Source organism: Vulpes vulpes, chromosome 9 (genome assembly GCF_048418805.1).
Source record: "Vulpes vulpes isolate BD-2025 chromosome 9, VulVul3, whole genome shotgun sequence".
Lineage (NCBI taxonomy): Eukaryota > Metazoa > Chordata > Mammalia > Carnivora > Canidae > Vulpes > Vulpes vulpes.
The window spans coordinates 10,088,182-10,112,910 of NC_132788.1; the positions used below are offsets into that span (position 1 = coordinate 10,088,182).

The 24,729-nt window shown below is 40.3% G+C and overlaps 1 protein-coding gene across 6 annotated transcripts in view; it reads left to right on the forward strand.

Moving 5' to 3' along the window:
• Positions 1–24,729, forward strand: part of PID1 (phosphotyrosine interaction domain containing 1) — a 228,382-nt gene that overhangs the window by 20,742 nt on the left and 182,911 nt on the right. Inside the window, exon 1 of one of the 6 annotated variants that reach the window (XM_026006313.2) lies at positions 3,287–3,663. The exons of the other annotated variants lie outside the window; for them this stretch is intronic. The gene's annotated coding sequence lies outside the window, so the exon portion shown is untranslated. Of the gene's footprint in view, positions 1–3,286; positions 3,664–24,729 lie in introns of those variants that run through there. 6 annotated transcript variants of the gene reach the window in all.

Below are 24,729 nucleotides of genomic sequence, written 5' to 3' on the forward strand. Positions count from 1 at the left end.
GACACCCTGCGATTACGTGAGTTTATTTGCCATTGAACCCCATGTGGTTCCCCCTGTGGTCTGGTGCTGTCATGTTAAAATTGACACACAGTCCTCGGATATGAACCGTTAGTTGATGCTGGTCCCACATGGTCTCAGATGGTTTTCCGGTCCATCTTTTGATAAAAGCATGTTGAGCACGGCATGTGTTGAAAATTGCCAGGATCACTGAGAAAGGGAGACTCTCTTTGTGATTAAAATAAGAGTTTCCTTTAAGTATTCAGAAGTTTAGAATTTTTATGTTTGTTTGGACAGATGTTATTTGGCTAATTTCTTCTTGGAAGAAAATGTTATTTAGTTGATACTGCTTGTTCTTTCGTTTCCTATCTCTGCAGTTTTTATTTTATTTTTTATTTTTTATTTTATTTTTATTTTTTTTTTTACACATCGGATGTGAGCAGATTGTATGGAACGAGGCCAAATGAGCGTAGATATTGGCTATTAGGCAGGTTTCCTTTCCTCCCTTCTGTGGCCAGTGTTTGTAAAAGATCTGTCCTTCTGAGATGCTAAGTTGTTGCTTTGATGCTTGGGTTCAAACTCACGTGCCATCTTCATGTCTCTACATCTTTAAATGCATCTTGGACCATTTCCCACATTTTGTGTGTTTTTATGTTTGATGCTTTCGCTAATGTTTCCTTAGTTTGAAATATCCTTCATCACTTGTATGCTCTGCCGAGGAGATCATACTCCTCCTGCAGCAGAAGAAACTGCCCTTCTTCTGCCTTTCTGACTCTCCAAGTGCAGTGAATCCTCCCCTTCTTCTAAGTGTCCACAGTTTGTGGCACTCATCCTGTTTATTTAGCTCATTCTAGTTTTTGTTTTTATTAGAGTTGCTTGTAGACTTCCATGTCCTAGAAGCCTCTGAGCCCTAGGGGCTGGGAACTGGGTCGTTTTTCCTCCCTGTTTATCCATTGCACCTGGCATAATACTTGGGATGTAAAGCTGGGAGCATAATGCAAGCCCAGTAAATATATTTATTTCTGTAGTGCTTCAGTGAACTAACGATATTTTATAATTTATTTGCTATATCTTAAGTTCTTTGGAAGGAAAGAAGGGAGGTAGTATGGCATACGTGTCATTATAAGTCAGTGAGATGCTAAGAGTGGGGTTTGACTTTTGCATTAAGGGGAGAAGGGAGGGAGGGAGGAAGGGAGAGACAGAGAGAGAGAGAGAGAGAGAGAGAGATTCTTGTATTTATCTTTAGAGCCAACTTTTAATAGGGAAGCACGCAACTCTATGAGTCTATATTAAATTCTCTAGAATATATCCTGTATCTCCTTGACATTTAAGTCAAAATATCATATATTCATCTTGTAGCTAAGTTATTGCCTGTTTACTGTAGGGATATTACTTGTTATATTTAGTTTCAGTAATGTGAGAGATGTCAACACTCAGAGCTATTCATAAAAATAATAATTAAAATATAAAATGCAGAATTTGTTTTGTTTAGGGTTACATCTGTTTCTTGGTAATGGTTGAGTTTTAGATGGGAGAAATGTTTCGGTTGATTTTCCTTATATAAGATGAAATACTCTCCAGTTGAGCATCTTCAGGAAACCTGGAAGCCAGCTTGGTTTCCATTGACCAAATATGGCACACACTGACCCTCACAATAAATAATAGCTGTTGTGTATTGTAGCCCATTGAATAAAATAATTATCTCTGAGGCTATACTGAAGATAGAAACAAATAAATAGGTGAGGAAGGAAAGCTCTTCCTTATTATACGATGTCAACTAATAAAGAAGGTGAGAATGATGGAGCTAGAAGACGACCATTTTGCAACCATCGTAATGATTGGTCCTGGCTAGCATCATTAGTGAATGCTAAAACAGGTGGATGGTTGTTTGATTTGGAACAGGGTTTTCACATAATCTCATATATAGTATGTCTCCACAAATTATCAATGGAAAAGAGGGAAAATTGTAGCTTTTCAGTGAAGAAATCACGTGGGTATCACCTTAAACAAAGACTCAAAGTTAGCATCACCCGAATTGGGCAAACCGTTACTGGGTGTCTCCTGATACGGTGCACTGGGAGGTACCACTTGCATAGTATTCCTGTTTCGGGAGCATGTACTCTACAAAATAACTGGGACGTGCTCTTAGAAAATATAAATGCCAAGAAAGACAAAGAAAGGCCAAGACACTGTTCCAGACAGGACAACCAAGTGCAGTACATGATCTTGAATTGGATTCTGGGCCAGGAAAATAATTGCTATAAAGGACTTCATTGACATGGTTGGTGACATACTTTTATGACAGTTATGCAAGAGAGTGTTCTTGTTCTTGAGAAATATATAACAGAACGTTTTAAGTGTGAAGTGGGGGGGTGACATCTGTAGTCTGTATCTTCTCAAATGCATGTGAGGGAAGGAGGGAGGAAGAAGGGGAGTGAGCGGGAAAGAGGAGAGGAGGAGGGAAGAAAGAGAGACAGGAGTGGGGAGGAAGGGGAAAGGAGATGGGAAAGTGGGAGAAAGTGAATGAATGAGAGCGAGAATATACTGCAAAGGAAATGTGGTTGTTAAGTGTTGCTGGTTGGTAGATCTGGTAAAGGGTATAGCTATTCTTGCAATGTTTTGGGAAATCTAAAATTATTTCAGAATAAAATGCTAAACAAAAAACACATTACATAGACATGTTTGCAAATGCCATTTCTAATGGTTTGGGGCTGGTGGTAACTGAACTGTCTGAAGCATGAGGACAGGGGCTGTTCTGTTTCATCCCTCACCACGCACCCAGTGCAAAGCCCAGGACCTGGCAAGAGTAGGCAGTTTGCAAATGTTTGATGGACACATAGATTGCAGGGCCTTGAGGTCTCTTGAGCTGTAGAATATGGATCTTGGCACAATTGCAAATACCAGTTGTGAGTACCTATTTGATGATTTTTGAGGTTCCCTTGCAGCTAGTTATGGCCATATAATAGGTTAATGGTAGCCAGTGGGATGTCAGCAGCAGTCTTACAGGGAGGGTACCTGCTTCTCAGGCCCTTTCTTGCTCTTTTCTGGTGGGAATGTGAATGCAATGCTTGAAGGTTGAGGGGCCCTCGTAGACCATCTTGGGGGAGCTCTGTGCTCTGGTTGGGGTACAGAGGATAGGCAGTTGGGACCTTGATGCCTGGGAGCTGCCACACTAGCCCTCAGCTGCTTACCCCAGAATTCATTTATATGAGAGAGTAATAAACATCTGTCTTCTTTAAACTACTGCTATTTTGCCATTTCTTTCATTTGCAGCGGAAGCCCATCCTACACGATACACCGTACTCTCTAAAAATCATCACTCTTGAATTTTTGTTCCTCTGTGCAGCTTTGTATTCAGTTTGTCACGTATACACATCGACCGTGGCAATTCTCTGGCCTTTTCTTCTTCTTCTTTTTCTTTCTGTTTTCCCAGGGTAGGAGTTTTCTTATTTTGATTGGGATTTTCTTTCTGTCCTTGAGTTGGTGGGTTAGAATCTGGGGCTTGGGGGACGTCACATGCTGAGGGCACCCTCCTTTCTCCCCTGTCATAACAAACCTTCTCCGTTTTGCAAATTGCTAAATTGGCCTGAGAAGATTGTGAGAACTGGCTTTCCTTTAGGAGATTTCTTGTTCTGACAGACCCAGCTGGGGACCGGATGTGCAGAGGTAAGCACTTGCGATAATCAGAAAATAGGAAATTTTAACTGTTTCCAGTTGCCAAAAACATTTTGCTTCAGTGGAAGGGTTCGGAGCAGGTTTTAAAAGTGCTCCTCCTGCCTGGTGAGTTTTGTTTAGCACAGCTTTGTACTTCTTGGAATCCACTCATGTTTTTACTTGTCCGGCGGCCGGGTCTTCCTTTGGAACTATTTATTGCCACGAAGGTTTGTGGTGCATCCAGCCCCACAGATAATAAATGGGTGTGGGTGCCCACAGCACAACATAAATAGAGGAGCTGACTTACAGCTTGTTTATTGTTAGACTGGTATGTAAGCAGCAGAGCTTTAACTCCCCAATTATGTGTGTGTCTGTTTCTGGGCTGTGGAACTCAGGAACTTGAAAATGGAATTTGTATGATGTTCAGTTGTTTCCTTTAAAGGACTTCTTTTTTAGGTGATATGTGAATGAAGATTGTATTGGTTTGCATAGTTCCCATGCTCCTCCTATTTCATGACCTGGAGGCTCTGCAGTACGAAGGGTCATTCCTTCCAGTGGGCTGTATTGACTACTGGTGCTCTGGCTAATGTCAGTCTGAGAGATGCTTGAAGATTATATTTGGAATTGCTATGGGTGAGGTCCACAGCTCTTTAAACTCCAAATAGCCTCGGGCAGGAATCAGTGATGGCTATCATATGCAAATTTTGATCGCATTCCTACAGAACAGAGAACAAATAACTTATTTGTCTGGAGTCACCTGATGAAGTCCCTGTCAGTTGGGTCTGCCAAACCAAACAACAAAGGAAACTCAGCAACCAGACAAACTGGAACCAAAATGTAGATAGTTGCATGAAATATTCCCTGGGCCCCAGTGAGCCTGGTGTGATGGGGATGGGGTGAGACTGGGAATCAGGATGTTTTCATGTGAGTTTCACGTAGGTTTCAGCCCCCATTGGGCAGTCTCACTGCGACCTTGGGCAAGTCACATTAACTTCTGAGCCTCAGTTTTCTCATTCAGCAGAATGAGTCTGGTACTAGAGTTCTACATAGATGAAAAGGTGTTTTGTAAACTGGGAAATAGACTCAAGTATTATTTAGCAGTGAGCTAATTAAAAGAGGGGTATTGCCTTCTCCCTACGAGCTCCAATGCTGATTTTCCTGGTAGGGAGCCCTGCAGTTTCATGATCTAAGTAATCGTTAAGAGTTTGTCAGAATATTTGTATGATCTGCAAAAATAGACTCTGGTTAGAATGAGTAACATTTCCATACCTTAAGGATTACTATTGTTAGTGAAAAGTTTTGAGAGTAATTAGGCAAAACAAAATTGCCTTTCTCCCTTGTCCATGAGCGTCTGTGGACACCTGTGGCGTTTACTAGGAAGCTTGGGGTGTTACAAGAAGCATCATTTTCATCTTGGCCCTGCTTGGGATAGAGGGGCATGTATCCAAAGGAGAAGCTTTATGAAGTCGTGTGTTCCAAGCTGAATTCAGAGGAAAAGCAGTGCTAGAGACTTAGTCATGCAGAAGAGTTTCAGACTGCAGGTGGGTTTTTGAGAGTGTTGTCAAGGAAGAGATGCAAATGCCATAATTAGTTTGGACAGCTCTTTAAAGTGTAAAGAAAAACATGTCTACTGGCAGAGATGGAATTTGTTACACGACAGATCTATATGTGGGATTTGATCTTAGACAATTGAAAAACAAGTAACATTCTGTTTATAGTATCTGAAGCTTCTGGTCATGGAGTTTTGAGGTTCTCCAGGATGGTTTCCCTGCCTCCGTAAGCACCAAAGTGTCTAGTGCCATGGCAGGTTCATACCTAACATTGCCAGAAACAAAACAAAGATTGGGGAGGATTTTGTAGGAAGCCTCTGATGGGAATTTAGAGAACAAAATCTGGGAAATGAGGTTCTTAAGAGGAAGTTGAGAAGGAAGACGATGTAGTTTCACTTTGAAAAGAGTAGAGAATTGCTTTTGCTGAATAGAAAAAGTGTTAAGATTACAGGGATTGAAAAAAATATTTTGTATTTGTAATAAAGCATTATTTGGGCAACTAAATACAGATCAATGGGAGAGAAGATAATTGGTCATTTTAGGAGAAGTTACATAATTTTGATGAGTTAAAATGAGGAAAAATTAAAGGATTTTGTAGGGTTGAATCTTTTTTTTTTTTTTTTTTAAAGAAGTGGTCTGTGAGTCAGGATTTCAGGAAAGAGGGTCACAAATATTTGTTGGTGAAAACAGTCATATTTGGTAGCTTTGAGGGGATGCCCTATAGATAGACTTGATTCCTGTGCTAGTTTTCACAGCTGGTTGCAATTGTTTGGATGACAATAAGAATCAGGGATCCTGGGTTCTGTATTTGAAAAAAAAAATGGTGCTTAAAAGTTTGGGGAAAAAAGTTTGGAAATTTGGATTGTGGTGAATGTTTGACAAGAATCCCTGATTTCGCTGCCTTAAACTGGGATCCCACGTCTCACTAATCTGGTGGTTAAATAAGGTTGCACTAATTTTCTGTTGAAAACTAGAAGGTAACATATTTTGTTTACACAATGCTAGTTTTTGCTTTATTCTTATGTTTATATTAGAAATGAGTAATTTAGTCTAAGAGAAAATACACGTGGGGCTTTCTGCCAAGACCCAATGCCGAATGTGAGTTTTGTGATTAAAGTATCCAATATTAATCTTTGCTCGACAAAACCAAATGAAGTTTTTAAAAATTTTATATGATCTGAAAAGAAAGCATTATAACTAAAATGTAAGATCTAGGAAGAGTTGAGAGTTGCTAAATTGGGCTATGGCCAGTACAGATGTGACCTTCATCTTGTAAAATGAAAAGATTTTCAGTTCTTTTGGTATTAGAGGAATGCAGATAAAGGTGACTGTAATTATGATTCATACTGAGTCTCCTTGTTTGATTGTTGTCCTTGGGGGTGAGATTTGCACTGAGGCCAATATTTTGCTCCATTCTTGTTTTTCGTTTCTGGGCTTTAATATGCAAATACTGCATATCTGTAGAATGTTAGCCACAGAAATGTAAAGATGATATTCATTTATAAATTCAGTAAATGTTTATTGAATACCTCCTGTGAGCCAGATACTATGCTGGGCATTGTCTTTGTCTTCTGGGAGCTCACAGTCTTGAGATCACAATAGACATATGAACATGTAATTATGGTTCTGTAATCCAACAGAGAGGGGCAATTGTGAACCCTGTCCTAGATGGAAACCCTTCACGGAGGAGGAGATGTAAGCTATTTGAGGATAAATAGGCATTGGTTAGGTAGAGAGGTTTACCCTAGGGATAAGTAAGAGCATGGGCAGAGCTGGGAACTTGGGCTTGTCCAGACAAGACTGAGCACACCACGTGAGGCCGGAAAGTAAGGGGGGGGCTGGGGTGAAGGAATGTAGAAGCCAACCTGTAGCGAGGCATGATTGGGAAGGAAGGGTCTCATATGGGCACTTTCTGAGCATAGACTCCATCTTTTAGGCATTGGGAACCCCCTGGCAGCTTATAGGAGGCAAAGGTGAAAATGTATTGGTTTTAGGAATATTATTCTGGCGGTGACATGGAAGATGAATTAAAAGCAGGGAAATGAGGAGGCTGTTGGAAATGGTGAAGGAAAAAGGGGATGAAGGTGTCATGCAAAATAGTGACTGCTGGGGGTCAGGGGATAGCAGAGGTATGAGTGACAGGTATGCAGCAGAATGGATTGACAGTAGGTTAGGGAGGAGAGAGAATGCGAAGGATGATATTGAGGTTTCTGGTCCAGGCAACCGAATGGAACATCATGCTGCATATGGAGCCTGCTGGGATCTGTAACTGAAGGGGCATATTTCAGGTGGCAGTGGGATATGGTGGGGGCAGAATCACGAATTGTCCTTTCAGACCTGTAACTAACTATTTTAGCTTGTGGGCATGCAGTTCTAGTTGTTATGTGGAGTACGTGAGTCACAGCAAGTGGTGTGAGTTTTGATTTTAGCTGGCCTCTAATTAGGCAGAACAGGAAAACTATATTTTAGTTGTTGGATTAAGTTTTTTTTCTACCTCATGATCCAAAGGCAAAGATCTCTGCCTTTAAAAATAACTATTTACTGAACAATAACTCTGTATCTGCTCTTGCGCTTGAGAGGTACTTGTTGTTGCAGATATTTTACGGGGAAGGAAACAGATGCTTATAGAGGATGAGTTTGCCAAAAGTGGTAAAGATGGAATCAAATCAGGTCTGCATTATATGCAAGCATATTCTTGTATTTGATTCTTGAAAAATGATAACTCCTATGGAAAAATTATTGAAAAAGTAGGAAAAGATTCCATTTTAACTGCAGCAGATACATCATAAGGTATTTTGGTTCTTATTTGGACTTTTAGGCCAGTTATTAAAACTTTTCTGCCCATCTGCAAATTTTGTATTACTTAAAAGCTCACCGATGCCTCAGAATAAATATAGTTTGAGTATTTTTTGGAATTATATTGGAAGAACATCTTGAAAACCTGTGCTCACGTAAGGAATGATTTTCCTTCTATTTTATTTGTGCAAAACTCAGATTTTCTGTGGTTAGGTAAGTAGCATTTCATAGTCTTTATTTCTGGGTAAAATAATTTTTTTCCTTCAACTGAGGACAAACCTGAACTAGACTCCCTCCTACCAAAGAATAAAAACCAAACTTCCACATGTTCAAGGTGATTAGTCCATAGCTCACCAGCTTTTTAAAGCAAGAAATCAACATTCCTGTTAACCATAGAATGACAGAAGAATCCAGATTCCTAAACTGTATCATCTAACATGTTCAGTGTAAATGAAAAAATCTGGCAGGAAAATGTAATACATAGCCAAGAGAAGAAGGAGTCAATAAAAATAGACCCCAAGAAGACATAGATGTTGGAATAGTAGGAAAAGACTTTAAAGAAGCTACTATAAATATGTTTAAAGAATGAAAATTTTTGTTATAAGGAGTGAACAGTAGAGAATCTCAATAAGGAAATGGAGACCATACAAAAGAACCAAGTAGAAACTCTAGAATGGAGCAATAAAATATCTATAATAGAAAATTTTTCTCTATGGACTTAATCATGGATTGAAGAAGGAAGAGGAAAAGGTCAGTGAACTTGAAAACAGATCAGTAGGTATCAATCCATTTGAAGAACATGGAGGAAAAGACTGAAAAAGCTTAACAGAACCTCAGCAACTTGTGATACACATCAAGCAGTACAGGATACGCATGTAATTGCAGTCCCAAGAAGAGAAGAAAGAGACTGGGGCAGAAAAAAATTCAACAAATCATGTTTAAAAATTTCCCAAATTTAGTGAAAAATATAAAAAAATTTTTCTTTTTTTTGGAGAGGGAGAGTGTGAGTGGGGGTGGGGTTGGGGGGACAGTGGGTCAGAGGGAGAGGAAAAGACAGACTCTTAAGCAGGCTCCATGTCCAGTGCAGAGCCCAACTCTGGGCTTGATCCCATGACCCTGAGCTCATGACCTGAGTTGAAATCAAGAGTCAAATGTTTAATTGACTGAGCCACCCAGGTGCCCTTGAAAAATATCAATTTACAGTTCCAAGAAACTTATCAAATCCTAGGTAGGAGAAACCCAGAGTAAAGTACACTTAGGCAAATAATAGTCAAAGTACTGATAATTAAAATCATGAGAATTATCGTGAAAATGACTAGAGAAAAGCAATTCGTTACATAAAGGGAACTGTGCTCTGAATGATCACTGACTTTTCATCAGAAATAATGGAGAGAAAGACATTATGGCAATGATTTCTTTCAAGTAATGAAAGAAAAGAATACTCTGTCAACCCAAAACTTTATATCTGGGGGAGATATACCATGAATATGAAAACAGGATTTTCTGCTTACTAGTAATTTGCTTACCTCTGAGCTGACCAAGTGAAACAGATCTGTACTTTACAGATTTTAATTGATTTTACTTTAGTAAATTGAGAAGTTCTCTGAAAAAGATACCACATCCACCAATTTCCAAGCTTTCTTCTTTAATACCATAAATCATTTCTTCACAGGATGTCTTAGGGGATTAGCTTTATTTGTAAGATGCTTCTGGAAATAGGAAACTTCAGGAATGGAAAATGATATTACTTATTGTTCATTTTTATGTTCAGGATATCTCTGGGATGTAGTGATTTGGGGAAATTATTGGCAGTATATCTATATCTGTAACAATGAAAATGTGAAGTCTTACCTACCTTGCATTTTCTTCCTTCTAATAACACATTTTTAGGTTGAATGGCTTTGGGTGGTTGCCAGGTGAAATACTGTCCAGCAGTGCTAAATTGTCCAATGTTGCCTCTTTAGACCCTTTTAAGTCTAGATGAAAATAGGACTCCCACCTAGAGTTCTCAGTGCATATTTTAGGAGCATAATAGTACCAGGAATATAGGTTGAGTTGGATTGCAGTGAAATTATTACCCTTTGTATCTCTGTCTTATGAGTGCTTACCTGTGCTCTTATGTGCAGTTTAATCATGAAATTTTGTAAATTAATGCTACAGTAAATGCAATTTGTATAAAGGTAGTCAGAACTACATTATAAATGATGTGAGCCATCTAGCTCAAATGAAGTTTCAACTTCTTAAAATAATTCACTGAAGGATCAAGTGGCTTAGGTTTCATTGCTACTGAGCAACATGACCTTCTCTTTCAATATATTTGCAAAGGGAGCTTAAGAGATCATGATTCACAAGGTTTGTTTTGAATTTGTTGCTTGTCCTCCTCTCTTATTTCTCAGTCTGGTTCTAGGAGTCTAACATATTTCCTTTCCGTGGCTGACTTTGAACCCTCCCCATGGACCACACTAAGGCTCTCCCAGTGCAATAGCACTGGTTGACAGATGACTGGTTGTGCTTGTCTTCTTGCCTGTGGCTGTTAAGGAGATGATGTAGATTCGTCTCCCTTTCTCTGTCTTGTTTCCTCCAGAAATTTTTCGGTCTCAGTCTCTTTTCCCTCTAAGTCAAAGATGCCTAACTATAGAATAAACTTCTAGAGCAGAAATTCTCTAACTGGTGATCCCCAGAATTCAGCACCAATCACTTGGAAACTTGGTAGAAATGCAAGGTATTGGGTCCTCCCATGGATGTCCTAAATCTGACACCCCAGAAGCAGGGCCCAGCAATCCATGTTTTCACAAGCTCTCCCAGTAATACTGAGTCTTGCTGAAATTTGGGAACCACTGATCGACATTAAGGAAACATTTTTGAATAGTTCTTCTGTCCTGCTGGTTATTCAACAACAAAAGTAAAAAGCAGAACCCAAGAGTTCTTGGTGCTGGTAGTGTGGGCTGTTGGATGAGTTCCTTTCAAGCCAGATGAAATACTTTCAATAATACCAATAACAATAATTAGTAATAATAAAGAAATAATAGAAACTAATATTTATAGTGCATTTTTCCATGGGCCAAGCCCTTTGCCTGCCTTATCTCCACTAATGATTACCATATTCCTGAGGTCAGTACTGATGTGATTGCTGTTTTACAGCGAAGAAACAGGTTTAAGGAAGAAGTTGGCCAAGGCTGAGGTATTCAGTAGGACAGCCAGGATTATGATGCTGGTCAGACTAGCACAACAATGTCATGACCCACTTGGTAATGCTATCTGAGACTTTGGGCAGTGCCTCTCTCTTCCTGTCCCAGCCTGTATCTCCTGGGGAGGCTGGAGACCTATTTGTAAATGCAAGAAGTGGAGCCAAAGTTCATGTCATTACAGATAAGCTCATGTCTTACTTACTTAGTTGTGATTTGCCCCGCTCTCCCAAATTAATATCCAGAGCTACTTTGATCAAGTCCAGTGGTTGTGGCACACACATTCTTTATAGCCTGTTTTCTTTCAAAAGTTGATCTCATTCTGGAAGTAACCAATTCACTGACCTTTTATCTTTGGGTTCTGCTTTGTGGTTTTTGAAGCTTTCCAAGATCAACTGAGCAATGATGTGGTTTGGCATTTTAAACAGTTAATACAGTATCAAGCTGGATGATTTTGAAAGCAATTAATACTTGAATGAAGTCCTTATCCTACTGAGTCATGTTCTCCCTTTTAAAAAAAAAAACTTTATTGGATGATTAGAGGCAGCCTTTCAAATTCCATTCCTGGTAATTGAGGGATTTATTTTACCTCCAAGATAGTTTTGTTTTCTTGACCAACAAGGAAATAGAATGTTTTAAAGAAGTAAAACCATATTAAATGGAGAGAAAAGGGCTCTCCAAATTGAAATTTAATATCATCATTTTTTAACATGAAAGCAAGAACTTAAATGAACCTTCAAAGTTACTAATTAATTTGACGCTAGCTCCACCCCTCCACCGTGTAGCTTCTATTTAGTAGAGGAGTCTAAAAGAAGGGCATTAATTAAAATTGGAATGATTAATTTTATTATGTGTAAGTCAGAATAAATTAATTCCAATGTCAGTATAAATTAACTCCAATGTTAATAATTCCATAGACCTCCTTCCCATGGTTTGCTTCAGTAATTGAGAGTTTATCAGACATTCCTAAGGATTCAGAAAAGCCTTTGTGGGGGGAGCGGTAAGGGTGGGGTGAAGGACATACAAGTGTATAGATACTTAAGAAATGTCAGTTATACTTCAAATTCTTATTTATGTTAGAGTAACCCTCACTTTTTAAGCAAAATACTTAAGATGATAAAAGTTTCTCCTTTCTCTCCCACTGCACCTAGGTACATTTTCTCTTTTACTCTTAAACCACACACAGGTGGAAACAGCTGTGCCCTTGCCTGGGATTCAAAGACTGTTCTTTTTTTTTTTTTTTTTCTTTTCTCTGTTGCACAAAGTGGATCCTTGCAAATTATTTCTACATCTCCAATCAAAATTGTGTACTATTTAGAGAATAATGTTTGTTGGGGCAGTTTGGTATGGCAGTATTTTTAGGGAAACTCTTAAATGAATAAAAATGGTAAGAGGAGCTATGCCTATAACATGTATTTACTGTTATTTTCTTTTCACCCAAGTCATTCAGAACTGTAGGGCTCCTTTTATGGGTTGACTACTCATCCTGCAAAACTGACAAATGTTGGTGACTGAATATTTTCTCCTAAATCCTTTAATGTACTCACAGAATGAGTAAACATTTGGAATTGGTTTCGATTATTGTTCTCTGGATGTAAAGAAGATTCCTTAGTTCCCACCTCCCACCAAGTTCTTCTGTTCATATTAACATTTTAGTATTAGGGTGAGATTTTGCAGTATTTCCAAAACCCATGCATTGTGATCTGTATCAGGGGTCAGCAATTTGTGTGTGTGTTTGCAAAGGGCAGGGCAGTATTTTAGGTGTTGTAGGATGTAGAGTTACTCTGCTGTAACTTTTTCCCGAGGTAGTGTGAAAACAAGCTATAGACCGTACATAAACAAATGGACGTGGTTGGGTTTCAATAAAACAACAAATGGTGGATTAATTTGCTCAGAGCTGCCTATTTCTCTGTCCTCCCTAATTGTTCTTCATACATTTCAGCCTATTGGCCCATTCCTTCTACTGGAAGAGGAACATGTGCTTTCCTTCTTCCCCATCTTTGCTCAAGATGCTCCTTTACCCCAAATGCTGGCTTATCTGTTCATGGAGAATGCTGCTCCCAGGATGTGAACGTGACCTGACTGTAAGCCTCCACTTCTCACTGATAACCAAGGTTTATACTTTTGATCTGATGAGCTGCACTGGGCTTCTCCTTCCTCCTTTACTTTTCCAGGAAGGTCCCTCCTGAAGTTCCACTGCTGACAGTAAAAGGTGACCTTCTCAGGTACAGGAGGCTGTTCCTTGAAGGGGAGAAGCAGCGGTGGGGCTCTTGGACACAGGGCTTGGGAGAGAACCATCTCCCCGAAGCTCCAACTGACCACTCTATTTGCAAATGGCATCTCCCTGTCCCTCTGAATCCCCTAGATGTTTCTGGACCTACCTTCATGAGATGCCTCCTGCTTCTCCCTCTTCATCCTTTTGTTACTTGCTTTTCTCTGGGGTAAGTTTGTGTTAGGGAGACCCCTGTTCTTAAAACATGGCCTCATTCTTACAAGTTTATACCTGAATTGACCCCTTCAGTGGCTGAACTCTAGGTACGTTTTTTTTTTGTTTGTTTTTTTAATTTTTAAAGCTGACACACATTGTTAATTTGTTCATAGAGTAAATTGTTTATAGCCTTGTTCAGGTCACCTGTGGGATGATAGGCTATCATCAGCTCTCAAGGAGTCTTGTTCCAAGATCTTTTTCTCCAAAACACAAGCTTTGGTTTTCCACTCCATTGAAGAACAAACTTTGTCACAGACTCCTTCTTATGTGCAACCAAGCACAAGACACTTGTTCTCTTGCCCTCCAGATGCCTGGAAGCCCTCACATTGACTCTCTTTTCATGGAGACCCTTCTGGTCTGGGCTTCCTCACCTCAAACTACAGTAGCTCTTAGCCCCTTTCCCTGAATGATTTTAATCTCTCCTTCCTTTGGCCCATCCATTTGAAGTCCCTCATAGGATCATAATGTCACTATCATGACCTCGTCCACTTAGGTACAGTGACAACACCGGTCAGTGATTGCAACAGTGGAGGAAAACCACAATGCCAGTGTTCCAGTATCTATTTCATGGAATGAATACTCACAATAAAAAAAGGGAAGTGTTTAAGAGTCAGGAAAAATCAGCAAAAATCAATCTTAAATTTCAAATGGAAAAAATATAAACACATTAGAAAATACCCATCTGGCTCCTGTTGGCTCTTGCATCCTTCTCTCCTGCCATGTCTCCCTGGAAGCTGTGGGCTTCTGATGGACCTGTCCGAGGACCTCAGGACTTCCTGCAGTTTTGCTGTCCTGAGTGTAACTTTCAGAACCACAACCTTTGGGCAGCTCCTCTGCCCTGCCTGCTGCTTCCAGTAGGGTAGTGGCAGTTGTGATTGATCTCTCCTCCTAAATTGTCTTACTTTTGCTTTTCTTCAGTGGAGAGACTCACTGCTTCTGGGGGCTCCTCTTGCCACTGGCATCAGCCTCTTGATGATGAAGGGTTGGGAGTGGAGACTGCACCTGTCAGAGCTGAAGATGCTTAGGGGGAGGGAAGTTAAAAGCCTGGGGTCTCAGGAGGAGGAGGAAGGAAGCTGTTGGTCAGAGCATGAAATAACAGTATCATAACTGGCATTTCAGTCCTTAAAATCAAGCATGGGTGACCAGGATGCAGAAAACTGAGCTTGTGATCTCTTACGTAAAAATAAGTTAATATTTAGTAAGGCTTGTTAGGTGTCAGACACTGTGCCAGGTACTTGAAATACCCAATCTGTTGTAATGATAATGGCTTTTCAAAATAGGTCCTTGTTTGACAATAACATGGCCATCAGAAATTTCTAGGCTTGCTTGCTTGCTTGGTCCTGCTAGTTTGCTCTTCAGTAAGAGGTGAGTGCATACGTGTAGAAGGCTGAATGCCGCCCCCCTCCCCAAATAGCCACAGCCTAATACCCAAAACTTGAATGTGTTATTTGTGTTAGTTTCCTTCTGCTGTAATAAAGTAGCTCACATTTAGTGACTTGAAAAACACAGAGTTATATCTTACTGTTCTGGAGATCCGAAGTCTCAAGTGGGTCTTGCTGGGCTTAAATTAAGATGTTCGTAGATTGACGTTGCCTTCCTTCCCAAGCTCAAGGGGGAGGATGTTTCTTTGTGTTTTCTGATTCTAGAGATTTCCTGCATTCTGGGGTTCATGGCTCCTTTCTACCTTCAAAGCTGGTCAGGTCTTTCTTCTTTCTCCCACTGCATCACTGACACTGACTCTTCCTCTTTCCTTCACTGAATACCCTTGCAATGACGTTGAGCCCATCTGGATAATCCAGGACAATTTATTTATCTTAAAGTCATCTGATAAGCAGTATTAACTCCCCCCTGCATTGTAACGTAACATAAGACTTAGCCCTCGGTGTTATATGCTCCTTGAGAGTAAAGACGTCTTTCTGGATTTCCCAATACAGGGTGTCATAGTTAATACTCAATGAATGTTTGCTAGATGACTAATTAAAAGTGATCTGTAAAAATAAATGAGGCATATGCTTGCTGGGAGAGGTTTCCCCATTGTGTAGTAATCATCAAAAATCTAGCATACTGGGATCCCTGGGTGGCGCAGCGGTTTGGCGCCTGCCTTTGGCCCAGGGCGCGATCCTGGAGACCTGGGATCGAGTCCCACATCGGGCTCCCGGTGCATGGAGCCTGCTTCTCCCTCTGCCTGTGTCTCTGCCTCTCTCTCTCTCTCTCTCTCTCTCTCTCTGTGACTATCATAAATAAATAAAAATTTAAAAAAAATTTTAAAAAAATTAAAAAAAATCTAGCATACTGGGTACTTTTGGTCACCAACTTTTACATCTTCCATTTCTTTCTTTTTTTTTTTTAAGATTTTATTTATTTATTTATGAGAGACACAGAGGCAGAGACATAGGCAGAGGGAGAAACAGGTTCCCCATAGGGAGCCTGATGCAGGGCTCAATCCCAGGATCCTGGGATCATGCCCTCACCTGAAGGCAGATGCTCAACCACAGAGCCACCTAGGTACTCCTCTCTCTTTCTTTATTTTTTTTCTTTTTAAGATTTATTTATTGATTTTAGAAAGAGAAAGAGAGTGTGGGAGCCAGGGAAGGACAGAGGAAGAGAGAAAGGGACAAGTAGACTCCCTGCTGAGTGCAGAGTGTAACACACAGCTCCATCTCATGACCCAGAGACCATGACTAGAGCTGAAACCAAGAGTTAGTCACTTAACCGACTGAGCCACCCAGGTGCCTCAGACCTTGCATATCTATAACTTTTTTTTCTCAGCTTGGTTCCCATCTCTGTCACCCCCACCCATACCCTGCTCATGTACATTGAGAATTAGTAAGTGGTTCAACACCCCCTGTGGTAGCCTGCCAGCTGGCCTCCTACCCTCCGAACATTCCCATGTTACAAAAGCTATGATTCTTACCCTCTTGCTCTCCCTGTACATCTAAAATCTCTCATTCCAGCTTTGAGCTAGTAATCTGATTAAAATAATTTACATTATATAATGAAAAACCCGATAGGCAGTTTTGACCATTTGGGATTTTTGTTTTGTAAGAAAGATCTTATTTTAAAGATTTAACTGAGTTATTGTGGTTTGTGAATAAATCCGCTGTCTTCTCTTTTTGCTCTTCCTGTTCATATGAGATTCTTGGCATTGCCCATCTGAACACTTATAGCTCAGCTGTATTGGTAAATGGAACACACATTTGTTTTAGGGACCATATTATGATATCGAAAAGCAGATTTAAAAAACATATCCTCAATCTGAATTCAGAGTGCTTTTCTGCTGCTTTAGTCTACGTTTCATACTTCATGTACCTTTTTCAGCAGTTTCTTACTTAAGAGTGTGAGTAGATACATACACACATATGAATTACATATATGCACATTTATATATTTTGGTGAAGGGTAGATGGGTGAGGTTTGAATGGGTAGGAGAGATTAGGAGGCACCACCTTTGACTTCTCTCTGTGTCCATTGGTGAGGAGGGTCCAGAGGAGTCTTGGGAAGTGGGGTATGTAAGATAGCATCCCACATCTGGAATGTTGATATGCATCGGGGGCAACCATACATTATAAAACCACATGTATAGGGGAGAACTGACACAGATTTGGAAACTCTAGTACAGCTGCAAGCATGCTTCTTTGGAGCCACATACATTTGAGTTTGTTTCTGGCTCTCTTGATCAACAGAGTGACCTTGGGCAGCCTTCTCAGAGTGCCTCAGCACCATTGTCTTCATCTATGAACCAGAGCTGGCAATACTTGCCTGGCAGGGTTAGAGAGCGTGCAGATTAAATACCTGGGCCATGGTGGGTATTCAGTAATTGGTAGACCATTTTATCTGGAAGGCTGAGGTGACATATTCATGTGATGTTATATCGCCAGGAGGAAGGGGGCATCCGAGTGTGTATATTACATAGAAGGCCAAATTTGCGGCTTGGAGGAGAGTTTCCATAGATCAAAAGGATGAGTCTAAGTTTGTTAGATTAGGGGTGTGTGTGCTTCACTCAAGCTGGGGACTCTGGTTTGGCCTCATTGGCTGACAGTGGACAGAGAGTCCACTGAGACTCCTCCACTGACTCTCCCTTGGTCCTCTAACCCACTGTTTAGCCACACACGTGGGCATCGTATGTTACTCCTGACCGTTGGTAGTTGGACGTCTGCTGGCACACCATTTGGGGTGAAAACTCCGGGCTTCATGTGACTGTAGTCCCCCATTGCTGGGCAGCGCTCCTTAACATAAGAGGCATTGATTTGTATCCTGCCACACTGCCGAATTGCTGTATGAGTTCTAGCAATCTTGGCGTGGAGTCTTTTGGGTTTTCTATATAGAGTATCATGTCATCGGCGAAGAGGGAGAGTTTGACTTCTTATTTGCCTATTTGAATGCCTTTTATTTCTTTTTGTTGTCTGATTGCTGAGGCTAGGACTTCTAGTACTATGTTGAATAGCAGTGGTGAGAATATGGTCTCATTCATTTGGGGAATATAAAAAATAGTGAAAGGGAATAAAGGGGAAAGGAGAAAAATGAGTGGGAAATACCAGAGAGGGAGACAGAACATGAGAGACTCCTAACTCTGGGAAACGAACTAGGGGTGGTGGAAGAGGAGGTGGGCGGGGGGTGGGGGTGATTAGGTGATGGGCACTGGGGGGGGGCACTTGATGGGATGAGCACTGGGTGTTATTCTATATGTTGGCAAATTGAGCACCAATAAAAAATAAATTTATAAAGAAAAAAAACCATAAGAGGAACTTAGTGATTTCCATGATTGTCTGATGAGGAGGTATTGATGAGATTTTTAGTTTAATAAACACTGCTAAGTGTTAATCCAAACACAGAGAAACAAATCAAGAGAAATGATTGTATATTATACACATGTATATATGCACAGGAAGGTATACATATATGTATTTATTTAGGTTTCTCAAGTATATGTGTTTGTGTGTATAAAATGTATCCCATTTCCCTTTGGAAATTATGGTGCGCTGCATTTCGAAAAGTAGACTGCAATTCGATATAAAAAGTGAAAAAATGAACTTCTTTCAACCCCAGGAACTCACATAAGGCTTCACAAGCAGATACTACAAAGCCTCAAGGGCAGCAATAAATTCCTCTTATTGATTTAAATCCAATTAGGGTCCAAGCTTGTGAAACAAATGTTGAAATCGTATGGCTGACAAACCAAATAACTGAAGGGGGCTTTCTACCAAAGGGGCTTATAGAAGTTATTCACAGAGAAACTTGCAATTGTAAAAGAGATAAACAAGCTTTGGATTTGAGTGGTGTGTAATCTGAAGATGTGTTAAGGGCCAGGAAGGGTTCATATTGCAAAATGTAGGGCTTACTAAAAAATTTCAGTACTTTAAAATCCTAGTGGTCTCTGCTTCACTGATCAAAGCGTATTATTTTAGTCTATCTTCCTTCCTTCCCTTCTTTCATCCCACCCTCCTTTTTTTTTCTTCCTGATAGCTTTTGGTATCAAATTACAATTCCAAACACCTTTCTTTCCTGCAGATAGATGTGAAACTCCTTGACTTGTGTTAGACATGATTGCTCTCTTTTAGATTGGCACCCCTTTCCAGGCCAAGGTTAAACATTGCAATGACTCAGAGAAGTATATGCACAATGAATTCAAATGTTAAAAATATAGCAAATAATTTGGTGCATTGAGACCGTTGTTTCACTTCATAAAGTCTTCTTAGGTCCTTCTCCCAGCATGCCTTGTGTCTTTTATAAAAGTCTTAATATGTACCATATGTGTAAATAGAAGGGCTAAATAAAACTTTATAGATCACCTGGGTGAGATTATTGAATAAGACATCTGGCTTTAAGCCAAGTTCAGATGCGCTCTTTGTAGGTTCAGTCTGTCACGATACAGGCAACGTGAAGCAAAAAAGGTTTATTTTTGAAATTTTGAAGATGAGCTAAAGCTCCACCCCAAAAAAGGGACCATACAGAAGAAGTCAGGTAGTAAATAAGAGATGCCCACCTGAAAATCTGTGCCTCTCCTCCATTTGAGTACACTGTCTGGTAAAACATTTTAATGTGAAGAAAAATATATAAGAACTGATTTATCACCACAAACTGACCGAATATCGCTTTTAAACATTCCCTTTGAATGGGACAGTGCAGGGACATGCAATCACCTTGCAAGTTGCGGTAGAAATAAATGTGATGCATGGCTACAGAAAACGCTGTGCAGAGTGAAGTCTAGGAGGCCCTCAAGTCTAGCTTGACCTCCAGGTTAGCTTGTTGGCAGCCTTCTAAGGTGAGATGGTACCATTGGAGAAAGAACGTGTTCCAGAGTAGGCACAGGATGGGTTTCATTGCTGATCATTCATTCATTCATTCATTCGCAAATCATTCTTCAGCTTCTGCTGTGCGTCACAGCCTGTACTAAACACAGAAAATTAGTGATGGCCGAGGCTATCCCAGATGACATTGAGGCTGGGTTAGAAAAGGGAAATCAGCTGACCATTTCTCCACTATTCCACTTTTGATGAGACTCCAAGCCATTAGCCTCGAGTGTGCTTGTGTTTCTCTGAGATAAGGGTGTATTTCTCACACCAAATAGTGTAAAGGACCAACAAGGGATATGGTTTCTCTTCAAGAATTATATTTTTAACAGGCTCCAAGTTCCTGTTTTGCATAAGCCTATATTTCTCATGGTAAGATTTCAGGCATCAACAAATTGTATTCCTGTGTATAAAGGGATCTTAACCATTAATCTCTGAGATCATTTTAGGAAAATGACTACCAACATGGTTTTAATGGATACCTTTTTGTTCAAATATGAAGGAATGTGAAAATCTCCATCCACATGTGTTTCCTGGATGTTTATGAATTGCGTATATAAATGCACAAAAGGAGTGTGCTCATTAAAGAACATTTTTAAAGCAGAAAATGTGTCCGTATAGTCATACTCAAAGACATTTGTTAAAAAGTACTCAGTGTAGTGCCATTAGATTTATGATTTATCATACTTTTTAAAAAAAGTTTTTATTTATTTAAAGAGAGAGTGTGCGTAACGTTGGGGAAAGGTATAGGGACAGAAAGAATGTTGAGCAGATTCCCCACTGAGCTCAGAGCCCTAGGTAGGGCTCCATCTCAGGACCCTGAGATCATGACTTAGGCCAAATCAAGAGTGAGGCGCTTAACTGACTGAGCCACCCAGGTACCCCATCAGCATACTTTAAAAAATGTTTTTATGTTTGCCATATACATGCATATATTAAATAGTATAAAATTTAATTAAATCTTTTTGTGTTTATTTTATCTGCTTACATATATGTGAGCTAGGGAATGTAAGTAAACATAAATAAAATATAAATTACTATTAACAATTGGATCGTTCTGGACTTAATGATTCCAGTGATTTGAATGATCTTAGATCTTGGAATACTTGACTCACAGACCCCCACCATTATAGGTAAGTGTGGAAATAGGAATATGACTGCTTCTAATGGAAATGCTTCTAATAGTGGCTTCAGCAGGAGGGATACAGCAGCTCATGTGACAAGTGTAGACATGAGGAATTGATGGCTGGTATTGGGTTGATTAGCTCTTCAGATAATATCATCAAAAATGCAAGTTCTTTCTGTTTTCCTAGTCCTATTGAACTTAGTGTGTTGACTTTCATCCTCATGTGTTTGCCTTTTGGTGGCAAGATGGGCTGCTACAACCCCAAGTCATGATAGTTATGGTCAAAGAGGAAGAAGGCAAAAAGGTGCACTACCTATATGAGGAAAAGAAAAAGTTTCCCCAGGGTTCCCCAGCAGAGTTTTATCTAGATCTCATGCCTGGCATTGTGTGACAATCCTGCTGAGGCTACCCACCACTTCTGGCCTCTGAAGAGGAGAGCTGAGGTGAAGGAGAATGCATAATCACCGCCACCAGTAGGGTCTGCAACATCAATAAATTGTAATTGCTGCTGCCGAGCTGCCATCGGTGGAAATGTGGATGTGCATAGTACATTGGATGAACTAGTTTGACCCGATGTTGTCCCATACAACTTTCTGTGGTGATGAAAATGTTCAGTCATGTGTGTTGCCCAGTACCGTAGTTACTGGCCACACATGGATGTGGAGCCCTTGAAATATGGTGATTGTGACTGAGGAACTGATTTGATTAAATATATTTAAGCTTGTTTTTTATTTTTAATATTTAAAAAATTGTTTAAGAAATTTATTTATTTTAGAGAGAAGGAGAGGGAGCAAATGTGCACAAGCAAGCAAGCAAGCAGGGGAGGGGCAGAGGGAGAGAGAGAGAGAGAGAGAGAGAGAGAGAGATACTCAAGCAGACTCCCTGAGGAGCACAGAGCCTGACACAGGGCTCAGTCTCACAACCCTGAGATCATGACCTGAACTGATAGCAAGAGTCAGACGCTTAACTGAGTCCCCTAGGTGCCCCAGATGTGTTTAATTTTAAATAATTTAATTGTAAATAGTCATAGGTACTAGGCTAGTGCCTGCCATGCTGGACAACACGAATTTGAGCATTAAACCTACTTAAGTGATTTTGAGAAGCAGTGTTGACATTTGAAAGGTCAAGTTCTTTTATGGTAAGTGTGATTTTATAAAAATGGTTATTTCCTCATGTGTAGGTCTTTACTTGGTATTTATGTGTTTGTTTTTGCTTCATAAAGTCAGCCCAAAGACCAGTTTCTATGTGCAAGCACAGATTCTTTGTAAGAAAATTTTTGTTCTGGAGATTGTTCTTTTATCATTAGGATACCACTGCAAATTAAAAAAAAAATAAAATTCAAAACACCCTGTTTTTGTCTATATCAACACTATTGCAGTAACTGTGGAACAAAATGATCCTTACAGAGGGTCATTCTAACAGTTTAGCTCCTGTTGCCTGCTAGTGTATGAACTGTAAATGCGTCCCCTCCCAGCCTGAAATGGTCCCAACTTCTGAAATGTGAGAGTTTATTTTGGATTTAATTTTATTCCTGGCACATTTCATGAGAAAGAAATATCAGAGAAGACCAGGGAATTTTCAGTGTTAGGAGTCCTCCCTGTTCTGATTTCCTTGTCCATGTGGGTGTTGGTGAACAATCTGGCAGTGTTCTTTGGCTAGAGCTCTGATGGGATGAGCTTGTCCAAGCTGGAAGAGTACAGACCCCAAATGTACTAATGGGAACCATCACTGGCTCTTGGGGTCTTGAATCTTGGGTGAGGTCACTTGGATTGGGGAAGTGTCATCAGTGCTTAGTTTTGTCAGGAGATGTGACAGCAGCAAGTCTGTTTATCCTCCAAATTAGAATGTTCATGTCACTTTGAGGTTCAATAACAGTGCGTCCTTTGTTTTCTCTGAAATTGAGAACACTAGTAATGAAATTCTTGGATGTGAGATTCTTAAAAGCAACTGTTAAACTAATCCTAGGATGTTGGGATGTATGAGAAGTGCTTACCTTTTGCCTGGGCCACAGACCTAGGTGGGGTATGGACACTGCCACCCAAATGTCAGACCTATAGTTCTTGAAGTACCATGAAGAGTTTGCATCCTGGCTGAAAACAGGTGGCATGCTCAAATGATTCACTGAGGTCACTTGAAGAACAAACTATTGAAGTGTGAATAGGTTAGAGTTAAGGGGATGCACAGGAGATAATGAAGCACCAGAAACCAGCATCAGTGGGAGGCCTTTAGTCCTGAACAGGGCCCAGTGGAGCCGCTGCTTCAGAAGAGAGGTTGCCGAGTGAGCCATGTCCATAGGTGGAGGAGAGGATCCACTGTGAAGAATCCTGGTCCTGGAAGAAGAGTGAGAAAGTAGGTAATACTCCAGTGGCTTCTTGTTCCCTTCCTATCCTTTGCCTGACATATCTCGGAAGCCTGCGGGTAAGTGAAGAACACAATCCACAGAAGGTAGAGGATAGCTCTTGAGGGTCGATGAGACCTGTGTTCTACTATGTGATCTATTCTGGAGAATGTTTCAGGTGCACTCAAGAAGAATGTGTATTCTGTTGCTTTAGGATGGCATGCTCTGAATATGTCTATGCAGTCCCTCTGGTCCAGTGTGTCATTCAAAGTACTTGTTTCCTTGTTGATCTCTGCTGAGATTATCAGTCTGTTGCGGTGAGTGAGGTGTTAAAGTCCTCTGCTATTGCTGTGTTATTATCTATGTGTTTCTTTAATTTTGTTATCAACTGGTTTATATAATTGGCTGTGACCATGCTAGGGGCATAAATATTTATAATCGTTAGACCTTCTTGCTGGGTAGACCCCTTAATTATGATATAGTGTCCTTCCTCATCTCTTATCGCTGTCTTTATTTATTTTTTTTAATTTTTTTATTTATTTTATGATAGTCACAGAGAGAGAGAGAGAGAGAGAGAGAGAGAGAGGCAGAGACATAGGCAGAGGGAGAAGCAGGCTCCATGCACCGGGAGCCTGATGTGGGATTCGATCCCGGGTCTCCAGGATCGTGCCCTGGGCCAAAGGCAAGCGCCAAACCACCGCGCCACCCAGGGATCCCTGTCTTTGGTTTAAAATCTAATTTGTCTGATATGTGGATGGCCACCCAAGCTTTCTTTTGATGTCCATTAGCATAATAAATGGTTTTATACCCCTCCCTTTAAATGTAGAGGTGTCTTTGGGCTGAGGGTCAATGAAAATAACCAACACGTTATGTAATTTGTCCCATGCTGCTATGTGCATATGGGCTGCAAAGTACTTGCACACACATTACCTATCTCTGTCATCACGATGGTCTCCATTTCACTCAGAAGGAAACTGAGCTCAGGGAGCTTATGCAAATTTCCCCGAATCTAACACTTGGTCAGTGACCAACTCATGAGCACGAACTACTGTCAGACTCTGGCCTCCTGGCTCTTAAATTCTATGCTATGAGAGGGGTTATGGAGGTGTAAAAGAAATTGAAAAAATATGGAAACCAAACCTTATGGTCACCATCATAATCATAATAATGGGAAGAATGACCCTGCCTTATATTTCCAGACATCATTACACTTGACCCTGATAATATTCTTGGGAGTTAAAAAGGTCAGGTATTATTATTCTCATTTTACTAATGAAAAATAGCAAAGGTTTAAGGCCAAATGAC